This window comes from Mustela putorius, unplaced genomic scaffold (assembly GCF_011764305.1).
Source record: "Mustela putorius furo isolate JIRA1106 unplaced genomic scaffold, ASM1176430v1.1 tig00003869_pilon_pilon_pilon, whole genome shotgun sequence".
NCBI classification, from domain to species: Eukaryota; Metazoa; Chordata; class Mammalia; order Carnivora; family Mustelidae; genus Mustela; species Mustela putorius.
The window spans coordinates 2,279,704-2,299,098 of record NW_025422021.1 but is presented as its reverse complement, the minus strand read 5'-3'; positions in this window follow the sequence as shown (position 1 = coordinate 2,299,098).

Here is a 19,395-nt window from a genome sequence, read left to right as displayed (position 1 = left end):
TTAGAAATTTTAGTACCAGGTGAATGTTAGGATTTCCACTAAAGTAGATTTCTTCTATTTTAAGAAACTTTATCACGTACACTACACATTCCCATAGAATCTAACATTGTTTATTTGGATTTAACAATACACATTTTAAGATTATTGCCCATCACATTTTACTCTCCTCCTTATTGTCTCCTATTATATTAATCAAGAGACTTTTCATGGCAAGTAATGTAAATGAATTTAAGCTGACCAGAAATATAAGCACAATATTATTAAAATTTTTATATCTCAACATTATATAATGTCAATTAATTTAAATACAATACAAAATTTATTTTATATTGTTAATTTATATACAATATAAAATTATTATATCTTAAAGATAAGAAGTTTGAAAAGGCCTGATTTCTTACTCTTTGAAATTAACCCCAAGTAACTTTTTTTCTTTCTCAAATTTGTAATATTTGTTTTTTTATCCTTGACAATCAATAGTTTCATCAAGATGTATGCAGGAATGTGTTTCTGTTTCTACTCATTTTTCATAGACTTCTATAATCCATTCCAGTCTACAGATATATACTTAACTTTTTATTTTTAAGGCTCTTAAAATATTTCTACTCTCTTGTTTCTTTCTTCCCTAAAGAAGCTTATAATTGCTAATTTCTCTTTCCATTCTCTGTTTTCCATATTTGTTATTTTTCTCATCTTTATTCTTGCCTCTCCTTGGCATTTAACTCCTCTGGTTTGCCACATTAGTCATTCCCACAATGGTGTGTATATTGTAATCACCTGGAGAACTTTTTAAAATACAGTATTTTTGAGATGTTAAATATATAAATACAGTGTTATATCAATTGAGTCAGACTCTGAAGGTTAGGATTCCACGTCTATATATTCAAAAAACACTCTTAGGATGCCTGGTTGGCTCAGTTGGTTAAACCTACAACTTTTTATTTCGGTTCAAGTCATGATCTCAGGGTCGTGAGATCAAGCCCCACATTGGGCTCAGTGCTGGACATGGAGCCTGCTTGGGATTCCCTCCCTCACTCCTCCTTCTCCTACCCCCTCCTCCCCCCCGGCCCCCCTTCCCTCCAGCTGCACAGTCACTCTCTCAAAAAGAAGAAGAAGAAGAAGAAAAAGGAGGAGGAGGAGGAGGAGGAGCAATCCAGGCGATTCTGATAGGTTTAGCTTAGCTTGTTGATCAGCAGTGAACAGCTTATATTCTATATTTTGTTTCTATTACTTTAGTGTCGATTCTGTGGTCCATTGATTTCAATATATATTTTAATTTTGCTATTTTGTTTTCATTTCTCTGCATTATTTTCTTATATCTGCCAACTCTATTTTTGTCTTAGCTAATGTTCTTTCTTGTCATGTTAGTTTATCTTATGTTTCACAGAGTCTGTGAAACTAGATGGAATCACATTTTCTTCTACATTCATAGACATGCTTTTCCTCTAATCTTAAGTAGATTGATTTCCTTGCTTCATGTTATAAATCTTTCCATAGTCTTCTTGAATTGGAAAAGATCTAGCCAAGCCCAATATGCCTCTGGACAAGATATTAATTTGATTGGCTTTACTGTATATCTCTGTGCTGTCAGATTCTTTTTTTTTTTAGAGTACATACTGAAGCAAAAGTTGATACACAGTCACTAGTGAAATTTCTATTTTATAAAGTCTTTTATTCACTATTCCTTTGACATACAGAAAGTTTACTTGTTCTTTGATTACCTATTCTTTTTCATATGAATAGATGGCTTTATTCCTTAATAATATTCTGGAAGGACATTCCTGTCCCTCATGAACACTGAATGTTCCCACACTTTTCCTCTTTCTGTCCTTAGCTATTATCAGCAATATTCCAGGTTGTCCTTTATTACAACCTGTGCCCTTTACTCTTAGCCATGTTGCATTGCTAGGCGATGAGGCTTCATTAATGGAGGTACGAATAAAATTATGATAGATGCCAAAGACATAGAAGGAGGAACCAATTCTGACTCTTTAGAAAATATATCTTATATAGTAGGTCAGTGGTTCTGGCCCTACTTCTTTGTCATTAGGGTTCCTGGGAAGAGAGTTCCTGGAAACTCTCTCTTATATAATCCTCTCTAGCCATGTTGCTGGTTCAAATGTGTAGACCAACACCATTAGAAATGTGGCAGTCACATAATGTAATTTGATATTTCCTTGTAACCACATTAAAAAAAAAAACCTAAATGAAAGCAAGAGAGATATTAGAGTCAGCCCAATATCTTAAAATATCATTTAAACATACAACTGATATAAAAATTACACATGAGATATTTCACATTTTTATTCAAAGACTTCACATCTGATGTGTATTTTACACTTCCTTTATGTTTCCATTTGGAATAGTCACATTTAAGTTCTCACTGGCCGCTTGTGATGAATGGCTAGCTTTTCACACAGCATAGCTCTGGGCATTGATCATCTCTCAATCTGTTCAACTATGCACTTTTATAAGGGAAATTTCCTCCCAGTGTTTAGCTACATTTTTTTATTGCTAATTTTGCTTCTCTACCATTATGACTTTATATCACTTTCAGTATTTTTATGAAAATTTCTGTGAGAAGTTTGGTTGTATAAATGAACACAGGTAACTAGCCATTATCATTACCTGAAAGAACCTGATACTTAAAAAACATGAATAAGTAACTCTATTACTTTAAGTATTAAAGCTACAGTATTATCTGATTACAGTGCAACTCCTGAGACAATTGCCTTACTGTGATTTAAAAAAATTTTGATAAGAATTGCTCATTTGCCTTTGCTGTATGACACTGTCTGATATCCACATACGTTGTTGGTTTTGAATTTACCTCAGTTCCATTTCTCAGAAATCTTTAAAATATGTTATTTTTCCCTCAAAGTCCAAATATTCCTGTATCCATGTGTGTTCAATGGACAAGGAAATTGAACTTTTTCATATCCTAGGACTCCAGGTTTCTAAAGCCTAAACCTGCTGAATATACTCTACTAATCCTATGTTCACCCAAGTGAGATCCAGGATTAGGGGGAAAAATAAAGCATTGTTTTATCTGATACTACATTAGGATCTATTTGGATTTCTATGTTAGAGTACTCTAGCCTCCTAGGCTTTTTTTTTTTCTTTTAAAGATTTTATTTATTTATTTGACAGACAAAGATCACAAGTAGGCAGAGAGGCAGGCAGAGAGAAAGGAGGAAGCTGGCTCCCTGCAGAGCAGAGAGCCCAATGCGGGGCTCCATCCCAGGACCTTGGGACCATGACCTGAGCCGAAGGCAGAGGCTTTAACCCACTGAGCCACCCAGGCGCCCCTAGCCTCCTAGGCTTTTAAATACATATCCTTGTTCTTCAAGCAGAGAATTTGGCTACATGCACTAGCCCTGCCAAAAGAATCAGTAGCCATTATCAAAGGTAACGTTACATCAAGTTTGGAATATACTTTAGACTGCAACTTTTCTAGTATTAGAAGCCATTGTCATACTTGCCCCACTCAAATGTAAAGTGCTTGTAGATTTTTTTTTTTTTTAAAGATTTTATTTATTTGTCAAAGACAGAGGGAGAGAGAGCGAGCGAGCACAGGCAGAAAGAGAGGCAGGCAGAGGCAGAGGGAGAAGCAGAAAGGAGCCTGATGTGGGACTCGATCCCAGGACCCTGGGATCATGACCTGAGCCGAAGGCAGCTGCTTAACCAACTGAGCCACCCAGGCGTCCCAAGATTCTTTCATTTAACTTCTTCCACTGATCCTTTTTCCCTATAGCTTTGAATATTCTTAATAGGAGTAACAAGAATATTACTGAATAATATTTTATAGTACATCCTTATTGGGGAATATAGGATGAACACCCAGAATTATCCCTGATTCTTGCAACACAGCTGACAGTTTGTGAGAAGCTGACTGGCATTGGCAGTAATAATATGTGTAATAATGAGTTGTGATATGATGGAGTCTGCTGGGATAGAGATTTGAGCATAATTAAAAACATCTTCAGGGATAGCTAGCTGCCCTTTCTTTTATGAATGCTCAAAGGGGTCACCCAGGCTAAAGTGAAACAGAAAAATACGGATCCATATTATTTATTGTTGGCATTAATTGAGTGTTTCTTTCCCAAAGAAAGGGAGAGATATCTCAATTCCTCAGTAATCCATAGGCTCCTCCTCATCTTCCTTTTATTTGTTTGCATTACAAAGGTCACTGAGGACAATTTGAAGACAGTCTTCCTTTGAGATTCATTTTCCAGTTAAACTTTGTATTTTTTAACTAGCTTAAGCAGAATTTCCCATGGTACTTGTTTAGTACTTAGGGAAATACTTAACCAAAATGATGAGATGGTGGATGTAAATTTCTTGAATGGTGGATGTGAATTAACTTGAGATGATGGATGTGGAATTAATTTGGGGGAAATTTGGGAGATTATATGTTTATAAATATCCATGTCACTTTTTATGCTTAATTTTAGTGACCCAAATTAATAATTCAAATTATAACATGAAAAACTTCTCAAAAACAAGTGACTTCCAAAAAGAAATGCCTAGTGTCTGCAATTCCTTTTGTATAAAGGTGGGTATTGATAGGTCCTTTAGGGAGCTGCAGAGAAGATTAAAATAATGAATGTGAGTGCTCCAGTCATTTTGCCAGGTACACAGTAAATACTTAATAGATGCTGGGTTCTTTTACCTGTACGTGGCCAAAATAATTTTGTTAAACCGTTGAGTCCCCAGTGTTGGGTCCCCCAGTAATGGGTCCATGGTCAAAGGAGCGAGACTGATACAAAGTGAAGTTCAAGCAAAGCTTTATTTTGTGCCAAGCATCAAGAATCAAACCCACCATCAAACAGACTGGTCAGGGCTGCCCCTTACAGAGAGGGTGACCCCTCCCTGCCCCACAGACTAACTTTTATAGAGCAAAGGCCATGTGGTTGGGCCTGGCCACACACAGGTGGCGAATGAGACTGTAACACACAGAGAAAGCTGCACAGTCATGCTAGGTCACACATGGGTGGCCAATTGAATTACAGTTCACCTAATAGTAGCCATTTGAACTAGCCTATCACCTTAGTCAGAATTGGCACCCAAAAGTGCCCAAAAGATACCCAAAATGTGGGGCCCACACTGCTTGGTAGCTAGGGAGACAGTATTCTAGTTAGTTAATTGATAATGAAAATATGGAAAAATAAGATAGGGTTATAGTTTGTTAGCACAATATGTTGTAAAAGTGTTTAGTAGAACAGTGAAGTATGAATATTATCATTTGCTTGTTACTATTGTGCTATTTTGATACCAGCTTTGAACAGGGTACATGCATATTATATAGCTCCACCTTGGCTACTTGGAGGCAAAGCAAAAGGAAAAAAATTGCATTAATCTTATTATAAGATAATTCTTTTAAACTTAATGTGTAAGGGAAAATAAATATAACTTCTGACTTAAGTGTAGCTTTCTTTGACAAAAATCTCTTATCCTCTCCTTTTCTGATTCTATTCATAAAATTTGTGTACAGTTAAATGTTTGTGAAAATCTGATGGTGTAAATATTTGTTTATTCCTTTTTTTTTCCCTTGAAGTCATTCATGAAGAATTCCTGTGTTCAAGTGTGGTGTACAAAAGTGAAGATAAAATGAAGTATGTTTTATAGGAGAATAGATGTTTCATGAATAAATTGATGTGTGCTAGTAAATTCAATGTGGAACATTCTTTTCTTGATATAGTAGCAATTCAAGTATAAGAATGTTAAATTTAGGGTCCTCTTAAACCACCATTTCTTGGCACTCTTTCTGAATGATGAACACCTCATTTCAAATTTATCTGAGAAATTTTATAGACTGGGAAGAGAAGGTTATTTTAGTTTTTTTTTTTTTTAATATTGCCCTCAGATCTCTTCTTTATTGTTATTTCCAATCCATTTAAAGAAATTCTTGGTTGAGGAGTTTCTACTATAGAATGTATTATTTAGAATGAATTTAAAGAATGAATTAAAAACATAGTAAGTGAGATTTTATTTCAGAATTGTGTGTTTTCATGGGTACCATCTGTAATTGAGAGGCTCTTTGAAATGCTCTGTAGCCCTTCAGAAACCTCTGGCAGTTTCTTGCATTTCATCTGTCTTTACACACGTGGCAGGAGTGGAGTGACATGGCTGACAGGATTCCACAAGGACTTTTTGTGTTGCTGGTTTAACAGCTCATTCATACCTCATTCAACAATAGTTCCTCTGACTAGAGCAGTCATATTTTCTAATCTGCCTCAGCAACGAATTCTATTGGTTTTCCTCTAATAATTTCTGCTTGTATATCTTAATAGAGTTTTTTTTCCTCCATTGTGATTACAAGATACCACTCTGTAAAAGTATAGCCAGACTAATTTTTATATTCCCTTGGTATTTTTCTTGGAGAAATATAATTTGTCATTTAATGGAATAGAAATTTAATAATTTGTCCTCTCCTATGGAAAAGACAAGATATTGGTGATAAAGAAGTCTATGCTAGGAAGTGAGAGCTCAAGTAAGAGGCTAGCCTTTGGGGATATTTGGTAATGGGATAAATAGCCAGTGCTAAACTAATATTTTATTCCAAGGGGAATATGTTTTATGTGGAAGGGCAAATACTAAAGTTGTGAATTTAGACAAAGTCATCTTCATAATTAATAGATATTTGTAATTTATGGGAACCTTTCTTATATTGCTGAAAGCTGAATTGAGTGTGTTTGTGATAGTGTAGGTATATGTGTATGTATGTGAATATGCACACATGTCAAGGAATCTAAAAAGAAATTATATGAAATTCAGGGAAAAATTGAATGAAAAAAATTGCATTTTGGATGCAGACACTACAGTATGTTTTAGGAGAACAAATGCAAAATGACTGTGATGTTATAACAACTTCAGAGGGGACTATATTTTTGGTTTGTTTGGGTTTCTGAGTGATATGTTGGGCACAGGGTCTGTACGGATATATCATTGCTAAATTCTAGAGGAAAATATGCCTCCAGCAAGAAGTCAGTTAATGATAGCCCCTCAAATGCATTTCTCACATTACAGTCATCTAATGTCATACGTGGTGGATAAGCTAGATTGACCAACTCAGTGTTTATTCTACCTTCCTTAATGTGCTTTCTGTATGGCAGAGACTGAAAAGCTTAAAAATACATTTCTCAGACTTCCTTTGGAGAAGAAGCTCCAGATGTAATTTGAGTTCATTCAATCAAACACACTCGTGAGAGATTTGAATGCACAGCAGAGTGAAGTGGGGAAAGAGAGGGCCTGGACAGGTCATGCATTTTCTTGGTGCAGGACCAGACTGAGGAGCCAGCACTTCCAGCAGCCCCATCCTGATACAAAAAGCAGACGTGAGGAGCACTGTCTTCCTGATTCCCAGCTTCCTGACTGCAGCTGAGCGAGCAGTTTCCTTTGAACCAGTTATGCAGTGATGATATGGAGGCCCAGCCTAGAGTTTTTGTTGCTCTATTTCCTTATGTCATCTCCTACTTGGAGATGACAATTTTTCAGATTTTCCTTGTTTTTGATGACTGTGACAGTTTTGAGGAGTCCCTGTCAGATATTTATGTAGAATATCCCTCATTTGGGAATTACCTGATGTTCTAGTCATGATTGACGGGAGTTACATATTTTGAGAAGAAGACCACAAAGATGAAGTGCCATTTTCATCACATCACATCAAAGGTACATACTGTCAACATAACTTATCACTGTTGATGTTGACCTTGATAACCTGGATGAGGTAGTGTTTTTTAGGATTCTTTACTATAAAGTTATTCTTTTCATCCATTTTTATACTGCATAGAAGGAACCACTGCACATAGCCCACATTAAGGATGGGGAACTATGCTCCATCTACTTGAAAGTGGAGTATGTACATAAATTATTTGGAGTTCTTCATGGGAGATTTGTCTATTCTCCCCTGCTTATTTATTGATACACTTATAGAGACACATATTAATTTTATACCCAAGGTAATCAGCTATGCTGCTCTATTTCTTTTGTTTTAAAACAGTTCTATCCTCGAACATTGAGAGCTCTTGCAGTTGATTCTTGTATTTCTTTGCCATACTACCATTATTGTGAATTTTTTAAAGCACTTCTTTATACTGTAGCCACTATTTCCATATTTCCTGCCCCATTTCTAGAATCAATCATTTCTTGTAGTAACACTGGTTCATTTTATTAAAGAAGGGTATTAGAACCAAGATCTGGGTACTAGGTGAGCTGGCTGCTGCCGAAGTGTATTTGCTTCTGACTCTTTCAACTGGTAGAGCAAAATATATGAATGTATACTAACCTGTGTATATACACGTATCTATAAATTTCTATATGAAGCCATCTGTATCCATATTAAAGTCATATGAATGTCTCCAACTCAAAACCCATTATCATGTAGATCATTCTAGCCTCTTTTTGTTCATTGATAACCTTCTAACAGCAGGAAGTGTGGCCCCTGCTGTCAGCTACCTTTTGGAAACCATCAGTTCTAGTGTATGTACATAGTGGTATCAGAATTCCTAACCTGAGTTCACATGGGGAACATCTTTCTCAACTAGAATATAACTCTTATGTATAGTTTCTTTTGCCTTTAGTATTATAGACTCCATTCGTTTCCATAGTTACTTAGGTTAGCACCTTTCCCCTTACCCTCTTCTGTGAGATAACTTCATACATTTATCATACAATTAGATTGTTTTGTTATACTTTGCATTCCATCTTAGGAGCTGCCAAGTGTCTACATGATTTTTTGAAAAATTTAATACATTAAGGTTCTCTCTTTATGCTATGAAATCAGTGGGTTTTCGCAAATACATTGGGTCATGTATCCCAAATACAAATATCATGCAGAATAATTTCACTATCTGCCAAAAAATCCTCTGTGCTCCAACTATTTAGCCCTGACCGCTGGCAACTACTTATCTTTTTATTATTGCTATTGTTTTGCCTTTTTCAGGATGTGATGTAATTGGAATCATAGGGTATGTGGCATTTTCAATATAGCAATATTCATTTAAGATTCCTCAATGTGTTTTCATGACTTTTAGAGAAATTCTAGTAATTCTAGAAATTTTAGAGAAATTAAAAAAATTTTTTTTTATCTCTGAATAATACTCCATTGTATGCATGTATCAGTCTGTTAATTCATCTATTTGAAGACATCTTGGTTGCTTTCAAATTTGGCTATTGTGAATAAAGCTGCTAAAAACATGCAGGTTTTTGTGTGAACATAGGTTTTTATATCAGTTGGTTAAATACCTAGAAGCCTGTTTGCTGGATCATATGAGACTATGTTTAGCTATATAGCAGAAAATGAAACTGTCTTCCAAAGTGGCTATAGAATTTTGTGTTCCCACCAACAATGAATGAGAGTTTCCTCATCAGCATTTGTTATTATCAGAACTTGAATTTTAGCTATTACAATAGCTGTATATGTCATTGTCACTTTACTTTGCAATTCACTAATGACAAATAATGATGAGTATCCTTACATATGCACTTTTTTTTTCACCTTCATGAGGTTTCTGTTCAGATTTTTTGCTCAATTTTTAATTAGCTTGTTTCTTTTCTTACTGCTGAGTTTCAAGAGTACTTTGTATATTTTGGATATAAGTCTTTTATCAGATATATGTTTTGAAAATTTTTTTCCCTCAATCTGGCTCATGTTTTGATTCATTTAACAGTGTAATTTGTGGAACAGAAGTTTTTAACTTTAATAAAGTTTAATTTATTAATTTTTAGCTTTCATAGATATGTTTTTGGTATTGTATCTAAAAACTCATCACAAAGCTAAAGTATAGAATTTATTCTTTGTTATCTTCAGGAAGTTTTATATTATTGTGTTGTATATTTAAATGATCCATTTTGAATTGTGAAAGATCCGTGTCTGGATTCATTTTCCTGCATCTCGATATTCAGTTGTTCCAGCACTATTTATTGAAGAGACTAGTCTTTCTTCATTGAATTGCCTTTGTTTCTTTGTCAAAGTTCAATTGATTATATACATTTGGGTTTATTTCTGAGCTCTATATTCTGTTGCATTGCTCTATCTGCCAATTCTTTCACTAGTACCACACATTCATGATTATTATAGCTGTGTAATATGTCTTTAAATCTGTTTATATTAGTTCTTCCAACTATATTCTTTGCCAGTTTTGTATTGGATATTTTGGAGTTTTGCCTTCTCATATAAATTTGAGAATTATTTTTTCAATATCCACAAAGTAACTTTGCTGTAATTTTGCTTGGTTGTATTGAATCTGTAGATGAAGTTGAAAAAAACTGGCATCTTAACAATATTGAATCTTTTGCAATAGATAAATGTAGAATTCCTCTCCATTTCTTTATATCTTCTTTGATTTATTTCATCACTTTTACACTTTTCTTCATATAGATCCTATGTGTATTTTGTTAGATTTATACCTATTTGATTTATTCCTATTTAATTGTTTTGTGAGTTATACATGATCAGGCATTTTTAATTTCATATTCCAGTTGTTCATTGCTTATATATAGGAGAGCAATTGACTTTTGTGTATTAACTTTGTTTACTGAAACTTATTTATTTCACTTATTTCACCTATTTATTTCACCTATCACTTATTTATTTCAGGGTGTTTTGGTTTCGTTTTGCTTTTGTCACTTCTTTGGGATTTTCTATAAATACATCCATGTTATTTGCAAACAAAGACAGTTTTGTTTCTTCCTTTCCAATCTGTATGCCTGTTATTTCCTTTTCTTACTGCACTATTTAGGACTTCCAGTATGATGTTGCATAGGAATGCTGAGAGAGGGCATTTGCTCTTGATCTTAGGGGGGAAATCCAATTTCTTACCATTAAACACTATTTTAGCTGTAGTTCTTGTAGATATTATGAAGTTGAGGAAGTCCCTCTGCATTTCTAGCTTGATGAGAGTTTTTACCATCAATGGGCACTGATTTTGTCAAATACTTTTCCTCCTCCTAAATTGATATGATCATATGATTTTTTTTCTTTAGCCTGCTGTTGTGGTAGTTTGTATTAATTGACTTCCAAAGTTGAACCAGTCTTGAATAACTGGAATAAATTCCAATTGGTCATGATGTATAATTCTGTACATTGTTAAATTCAATTTGCCTAGTATTTTGTTGAGAATTTTTGCATTTATATTCATGAGAGATATTGGTTTGTAGTTTTCTTCTCTTGTCTTTCTGGCTTTGGATAAAGCTGGCCTTATAGAATAAGGAACACAGTGTTTTCTCTAAAACAAGAGTTTGTGTAAAATGTATATGATTCTTCCTTTAATGTTTAGTAAGATTTACTAGTAAAGCCATCAACTTAAGCATTATAAAATCTAATGCTTTCTATTTTGGAAAGTATTATTGATTCAATATCATATACATGCATATATGGAAAGAGAGAGTCTTTTATTCTTTCTGTGAGCTTTGGTAATGTTTATCTTTCATGGAAATGGTCCTTTTAATCTAAATTATAAATTTGTGGGCTTACTGTTGTTCAGAGTATTCCTTTATTATCCTTTCATTGTCCGTTGTATCAATAATAATAATTCCTTCTTCATTTTTGATATTAGAATATGTCTTCTCTCTTTCATTCATGGTTAGCCTGACTACATGTCGATCACTCTTACTGATCTTCTCAGAGAATGGGATGTTCTTTTCCTTGATTTTCTCTACTATGTTCCTGCTTACATTTCATTGATTTCTGTTCTGTTTTTTATTATTAATTTCTTTGTTTGTCAGACTGTTCTTTCTCTAACTTCCTAATGTGGGAGGTTAGATTATTGATTTCAGATCTTTCTTATTTTCTAAAATAAGCATTTAATGATATATATTTCCTTCTATGCCCTGCTTTCACTGCATTTTGATGAGTTGCATTTTTGTTTTTATTGAGTTCAAAAATATTTTAGAATTTCTCTTGATACTTCTTTGACCTATTTGCTATCTAGAAGTTCTTTGGATTTTTAATTTAAAAGAAAATAGGGGCGCCTGGGTGGCTCAGTGGGTTAAAGCCTCTGCCTTCGGCTCAGGTCATGGTCCCAAGGTCCTGGGATGGAGCCCCGCATCAGGCTCTCTGCTCCATGGGGAGCCTGCTTCCTTCTCTCTCTCTGCCTGCCTCTCTGCCTACTTGTGATCTCTAGCTCTGTCAAATAAATAAATAAAATCTTTTAAAAAATAAGTAAATAAAAATAAAAAAATAAAAGAAAATAAATTCTCCACAGGTTAGTTTCTCTACTTTATTACTAGAATCAGTACCTGCCTGTTAATTATCTAACCAATAAGTGGATAGACATCATTTTAATCTGAGACACCTTAATGTGTAACTATATACTTCATATTTAAATCCCTAAGCCCACTGGAAAGTGGACATAAAATGTACATTTAAAAAGAAAATTTATTTATAAAGAAAATTTCTAAATAAAAAATTTATTTATAAAGAAAATGAACATTTAAAAAAATTGACCAAAACGGTGTGTTTTTATCAGACCTAAGGTTGACCATAGTTAAGGTTAATTTTCCTAAACATTTACATTAATAACTTCACTTATTAAAAGAGTGAAATGTGTCAAGTTATATTTTTTAATACGTGAGAACTTTACATTCTTTTTCTTCTGAATAAGAATAAAAATCTAGTCAGTGTTTAATCAAGTAATTAAATAATGTATCTGACCAAGCAAAATGACACCCACAATCGATTTTGTAGCTTTAAAGACTGCGTAAAATGTGTGAAAGGATTTAGAAATCACTGAAAAATACATATCAATACCATTGAAAAATGGTGTGTTCTGAATTTTCCAAAGATAAGAAAAAGTGCCTAGTCTCAGTATATAACAAGAATATATCTGAGACCTAAAGTTCTAGGTAAAAGAGATTACAGTTTGGGAGAGTCTAGGAAGATTCCATCCAATTGAGAGTATTGCTTCTATGTTCTGATTGCATGTAAATGCTGCATGATACTACCTGTCCCCAAAGATACAACACTCCAGTGTAAATCTAGTAATAGGCTTCCTTGCCACAGGTACTGAAAAGTTAGATGGGATTCCTGTCCATAATATATATAGTTCAGTGGTGAGGGTCTAGCTTGCCAGTGCTTTTGCTGCTGGTCCACTGGAGAACTCTCAGTGTGTCATTTACTATCTCTCAGAGAGATTGTAACAGATGAAGGGTCCGGATGCTGAAGAATTCCATATTCACTCTCATGACTAGGCAAAGAGAAATTACACCCCATAGAAGAAAACACATGAACTTAGAGCAGGGAAAGTAAACCAACAGCAAGAGAAATTTCTCTACAGGACACAAAAGTAATGAGAGAATTAGATCACTACACTTTGAGTATAGATGTACTTTAAGGAACTATGATGAAAGGGCTTTTAGAAAAATTCAAAATAAGATTTTAGAAGATTAAATAGTAACAGAAGAATTAAAAATCAAAATGACAACTAAGATTCTTTTCTGGAAGATTGGAAGAAATATAGTACAACTTAACATAATACAAAATTATAAAGAAATAAAGTTGTGGTTATATTGATAAAAGACATGAATGCTCTAGAAGATATAAGTCAATGGTAAGATTTCTAAGTAAGTCAATGGTAAGATGTTCATAAAGAAAAATGGAACAGTAGGAGACATATGTTGGTTAGATTGTTCTTGCAAACAACAGAATGTGCCCTGTCTAGTTGAAGAAATAAGTGAATTTATTAAAATGTATTTGGTAGAATATCCACAATATGGCTGGAGAGCAAGCTTGTGGAACTTTGGGAATAGAAGATAATGGCTCAGAAAAACTTCAGGGCTTCTGTAGTAAAAGCAAGACTGCCCTAACCACTGGGCACCTCTGCCACTTAGGACTAAGGACCAAATATTGAAGTCAGCCAAAATAAATAAATAAATAAATAAATAAATAATTAAAAAGATGCTTAAGCACAAAGGGGATTCCATAGCACAAATGACACTGGCATCACTACTTAAGGCTGGAGGCAAAAGATTCTCCATCCTGCTATGCCTCACCAATGTGACATCTCTACCACCATGGCTGCCAGAAGGTCATTTCCCTCTTCTGAGTATCTGACTTCTAACTAGGAAGGTGAAAGTTACACTGTGGAAAATTGCAAGTATGGTATTTTTAGATTTTAAGCAACTATAGATGACCAATATCCACTGGAAGATAAAATATTCCCCCCAAATGCTAAAAACTTCTTTGAGATTAAAAGAAATTTGAGTTTTTAGACTGAAGGTGCTTATCACATCCCTTGAAGGATTGATTTAAACTACATAGACACAACTGTATCAGAGGTATAATTCTTACACTTTGTTGCCAGTTAAGATTAAGGGTAGGTAGATATGAAGTCATATTCTCTTTTCAGATACAAAATAATACTCCCACCTTTTGCCTTATTGCTCATTCCTGCCCTCAGGATCTCTCTATAAACTTGTAGGTTCTGAATTCTCACATTCTTCAGGTTATTTTCTAGACTGTGGCTCATTTTCTAGACTAACTTCTGTTCTGTCTTGGTGGTTAGTATGCAGTCATTCACTTTAGAAATTCATTAAAATCACTTCTGTTCTCATGGCCCCATTTCTCAATCTTTTTGCTATTTTCAGTTTATACTATATTTATTCCTTTACTATAATTTCAATGAATCCTCAGGAGGCACAAGGGATATAAATCTGTTTTAAGTCTATCATTTTAACCTGTAAATCTCCTATGTTTTATAAAAATGATTTTATCATTCTGATATTATCATAGTATTAAAAATCCATGTGGAATCATTTACTATTCTTTTCCTTACATTAAATTAAAAATGATAATCTGTCCTTTTTTAGATGATAATGAAGAACATCCAATAGGATGTTTAACACCTGTCACTTTCTTTTATGTAGTCCTTTTCAGCATTTTATTCATTTCTTTGATTCATTCTATTGTCTGAAATGGAAAACAGCTAGCCACCCACAGGAACAAAGATGGGAATTATAAAATGTTTGTCTTGTAATTTTAGTCGTTATATACATTAAAGGGAGCGCATGGGCCAAGGGTGTTTGAATATGTAATGCAGATAGTATGGAACAGAACCTGCCCATTGGGGTTTCTGCTTTCAGCTAATGAGTTGGCCCACAAAACAGAATCATTTTTGTGTGTGTTTGAGTCACCCCTTATCCACCCCATTGGTGAGGAATTCTTATCCTAAAATTATAGTAAAGGTTGAGCACATGACACCCAACACTAGACAGCTGAGAACCACAAAATGTATTAGTCACATGTACTCACAGCCTGGAGGAGGATACAGTATACTGTGCAGGGCCACATGAGGGTTGTCTTTGGGAACAGGGTAAATAATCGGGAGCTGTGGTAAGCAGGTTTCAAAGCGACAATATGGTGGGTGCTCTCCTGGTTACCAAAGGAGGGTGTGGTTAGCTTGTTTGAATAATTCTGCTGGCTGGCAGAGAACTGAAACTGCTACTCAAGTAGAAACAAAAGCTGTACCTGGTTTGTTTGATAAGGAGAGTTGTTTGGGTAGAGGAACATATTCTTAGGGCAGAGTGGAGAGGGGAACCTGCATCTAGGCCATCTGAGGGCTTTTCTAATTTTACCTGATGTCAGGGCAGGACATAATAACAGACCTTAATTTTAGGCCTTAAGCCACGGTGTGCTCCATATGTGAATAAATAATTTTTACGTGTCAACATTAAGTATGATACTGTTTTGTTTCCTGTTACTTAGTTAAATTTATCAGTTTTGTTTTCTGAGTAGGCATATTCTACACATTTTTGAGAAGTCTTCAATCTCTAGTAGTGTAACCTTACGAAGAGGTGGAGTTTCCTAAAATATCTAGTGAAGATTTTCCAGACTGAATGGCTTGTCTCAGTGTTAACCATGTATAAATTGCATTTATGGCATTAAATAGATTAAGAGGTGTGAGTGACCCATCCTGGCTACCCTGGCCATTGAAATCAGAGTAATTGAACTCAAGCTCTTTGAGAAATAAAATTTCCAGTTCTATTTTTATCTTTTTTAAAAGATTTTGTTTTTTCAGTGTTTCAAGAGTCAGTGGTGTTTATGCACCACACCCAGTGCTTCATGTAATATGTGCCCTCCTTAATACCCACCACCAGACAAGCTCTTTTTTTTTTAAAGATTTATAGACTTATTTCTGAGAGAGAGAGTGAGAGAGAGAGCGAGTGAGTGCAGTGGGGAGGGGCAGAGGGAGAGAGCAGATCTCAAACAGATTCCCCGCTAAGTGAGGAGCCTGACATACATAGGGCTTGATCCCACAACCTTGAGACCATGACATTAAGAGTCAATGCTTAACCTATTGACCCACCTAGGTGCCCCTTCCAGCTCTTCTTGAGATAATTGTTGAGACTTATTGATGCCTTAGTTATAAACTAATAAATTTTAGAGGCAGTCTATTAAATATCTTATAAGTACTGGGAATTCTGAGCTTTGAGAGGAAGGGAGATTTGTTAGGTAAATGCAAAATAATTTAAATAGAATAATATTTGGATTAAGTCTCAATCTATTTTAATGATGAATGGAAACACTTCTGAATGAAACTCTGTTTAAGCGATGGACAAGTAAATTCAACTGCAAGCTTAGGAACTATAATTCAGAGAAGGAAAATCAACAAGATCAGAAAACTGGCATTGGGGAAAGAAAATTGGTGTGTCAAAAGGCCTGCGAACTTGTTTTGAGATCTGACTTGGAATAGGTTACTGAACTTCTCTGTTTTGGTTTCTTTCCATACCTGCAAAATGAGGAATAAACCAAAACAATCTCATAGGTATGATCCAACTCTAAAATTTAGTAATCTGAGAAATCCCTGGACTCTAACATTTTATGATCATGTCACAGTGCTCAGGACATCTGCATTCTATTAGAATTCATATCAGTTTCCTTTGCCACTTACATTATCTGTTTATGTGGAACTTTTCTCCCAATGGCTATCCCTCTTGGAAATTCAATAAAAGTCTAACAGGAGTGCCAAAACATAAACACACTAATAAACGTTTTAATGTAGTCACCTTGTTAATTTTCAGAGAGCACCATAAAGAAGTCATAAAATACACTCCTCAGTTAAGAATGCTGTCGGCCGGTGGTGAGGACATTACTCCCTGTTATGTTAGAAATGTCTTACCGGCAGCTAAAAAGAGAATGCAGTGTTTTTTTTTAATGGTACTTAATAGAAAAGGTATGCAGTGTGTCTTGGAAAATTAGAAAGAATCATAAGAATAAAAGCAATTTCTTTGTTAGTTAGCCAACTAACTACCTAACTGTCTTCAAAAATAATTTAAGTTGTATTAACCATCGTCTTTTCTTTGGTCTCACAAAATCGCCATGGATGTTTGCCCCTTAATCAGGGAAAATAATAGTAATAGTAATAATAGTACTGATAGCTAATGTGAATTGAGTACTTCCTAGTCAAAGTGGTTCATATGTATTAAGGCATTTAATCTTCATAACTCTATGATATTAACAGTACTAACCATATTTATTTATATGTTAGAAATCTAGAACGAGAGTGTAATTAACCCAGAGTGACAGAACTAAAGGTTAAGGAGTGAGGATATGATCTGAATTTGGATTTCACAGATGGCATAGTAACAATTACATGGCAGTGCATGGAAGATAATTGTAGAAGTTACAACCAAAGGGCAAGCCAGTATACCCAACAAATTGAGCAGAGGTAGAAGAGAGAACTCTAATATAAGTAGAAAAGGTAGATCATAATATTCCACATAGGGCTTGAGAAGAGAGCAATAATTTCCTTCCTTTCTCTTTGATTTTCCTAAATGTAGATATCACAGTACAGGCAGGTGGGCGCTTTGAGAGGCAGAGGAAAGATTTAAGGGAGATTTGGTGTTGACTGTATTGTGGGGGAGATAGGGCACATATTGTTTGTTGCCCTATCAGCAACCATCTGTTCCTTCCTTGCTGGCAGTCTGCCTCCTGTAAGAGAATCTGAAAAGGCTAAACAGGCTGAAAGGGGACATTTTTAAACTACAGGTTCAATTCTCTAATAGATGTAGGGCTCTGGTGGGTTATCTATTTTTAATTCAGTAAGCTCTTATAGTTTTTATCTTTCAAGGATTTGTCCATTTCATCTCAATTTTATAGTTTATTGGTATGTGGTTGTGCATAATATTCCCTTATTGTCCTTTTAATATCTGTAGGTTGTATAGTCTTCTTCCCTCTTTCATTCCTGTTATCAGTAATTTGTGTTTCCTCTCTCCCTTTCATCAGTCTGGCTAGAGGTTGGTTAAATTTACTGACCTTTTCAAAGGGTGAATTTTGGGTTGTATCAGTTTTCTCAATTTCTTTCTGTTTTGTATTTTAATTATTTCTGTCCATTATTTTACTTTCTTCTTTCCACCTATTTTGAGTTTGTCACTCTTTTTCTAATTTGGTAAGGTGAAAATTTTGATATTGTATATGAGGCCATTCTTGTCTTCTAATATAGTTAGTATTTTACATATCTCTAAGAACTACTTTAGCCGCATCCCACAAATTTTGATAATGTGATTCCTAAAATATCACTCAGTAAAAAATATTTTCTAATATTCTTTGTTTTTATTTTATAATGTGAAGTTTTAATCTACCTAGAAAACATGTTATCTATATATTCATAAGCACTTAATAACATAACCTCAACATAAACAAAGTACAGATCTGTATATGTGTCTGTGTGTGTTTGTGTATCACTATATCAAGAAACTACATAATGCATACTCTTAAGCAAACAAGGAATATATCCAACAATTGGCCATAATATATAAAAACAAAAAGAGATAGAACAGATGAAATTTGTCTCTGATATAATTTCAAGACACTACGCCCTTCCCACAGAACTCAACACCCCAAGCCCCAACTCTAGATACATATTATATGCTCAAGTTCTCAATTTTTAGTAATAGAACATTACAACAATACACCTTGTATTACAAGAATACAATGTGTATTTTTCATGATTTCTTTGATCCATGGTTTCAAATAGGTGATTTAATTTTTATATATTTGGTGCTTTTTTGGTTATAGTTCTTATTTAATTTCTTGTGGTTGGAGAATATATCCTGTAAAGTTTTAGAGTTTTGAAATTTATTGAAACTTGCTTTATAGCCTTGCTGTGGTTTATCTTGGTACTCATGCCATGTGCATTTAAGAATGTATTTTCTGCAACTGGTAAGTGTAGTGTTTTAAAAATGGTAATTAGATTAATGTGCTTGATAATGTCATTGAGATACTCTCTACTTTACTGGTTTTATTTCTTGGGGCGCCTGGGTGGCTCAGTGGGTTAAAGCCTCTGCCTCCAGCTCGGGTCATGATCCCAGGGTCCTGGGATCAAGCCCCACATCAGGCTCTTTGCTCAGCAGGGAGCCTGCTTCCTCCTCTCTGCCCACCTCTCTGCCTACTTGTGA